The 435-nt window shown below is 71.0% G+C and overlaps 1 protein-coding gene across 1 annotated transcript in view; it reads right to left on the bottom strand.

The window, feature by feature from the left end:
* The window catches only part of HDAC7 (histone deacetylase 7), a 30464-nt gene that overhangs the window by 8757 nt on the left and 21272 nt on the right, over nt 1-435 (bottom strand). The window lies entirely within an intron of this gene.

Below are 435 nucleotides of genomic sequence, written 5' to 3'. Positions count from 1 at the left end.
AGGGAGGCCGCGCTCTGCAGGGCAAACTGGGCCAGGGAGCTCTCCTGCATCAGCAGCCGCTGCGCCAGCGGCGCCTGCAGCAAACAGGAGCCATCAGAGCCCTGCTCCCAGCCAGGAGCCAGGGACAGGGACATGGGGACAGCCTGGGGACACCCACGGGACAGGACAGCGGAGGGGAAATGCACCCTGAAGGAGGGTGGGTGTGGGACAAGTGCTGGGCTGGGGAGAGCATCCCGGAGCAGGGAACGCCAGGGCATCCCAGGGCATCCCAGGGCATCTCTGGGCATCCCAGGGCACTCCAGGACAGCCCAGGGCACTCCAGGGCACGCCAGGGCATCCCAGGGCAGCCCAGCATGCAGGGAGAGGCAGCTCTGGGCAGGGGGGTCAGGGCTGGGGGGGGGCCCCCCCCGAGCCCAGAGGGGGCCCCCAAGGCCC

The sequence above is a fragment of the Geospiza fortis genome, unplaced genomic scaffold (assembly GCF_000277835.1).
Source record: "Geospiza fortis unplaced genomic scaffold, GeoFor_1.0 scaffold676, whole genome shotgun sequence".
Taxonomy (NCBI): Eukaryota; Metazoa; Chordata; class Aves; order Passeriformes; family Thraupidae; genus Geospiza; species Geospiza fortis.
The sequence above is the reverse complement of the archived record's forward strand: the minus strand, read 5'-3'. Positions and strand labels throughout refer to the sequence as shown.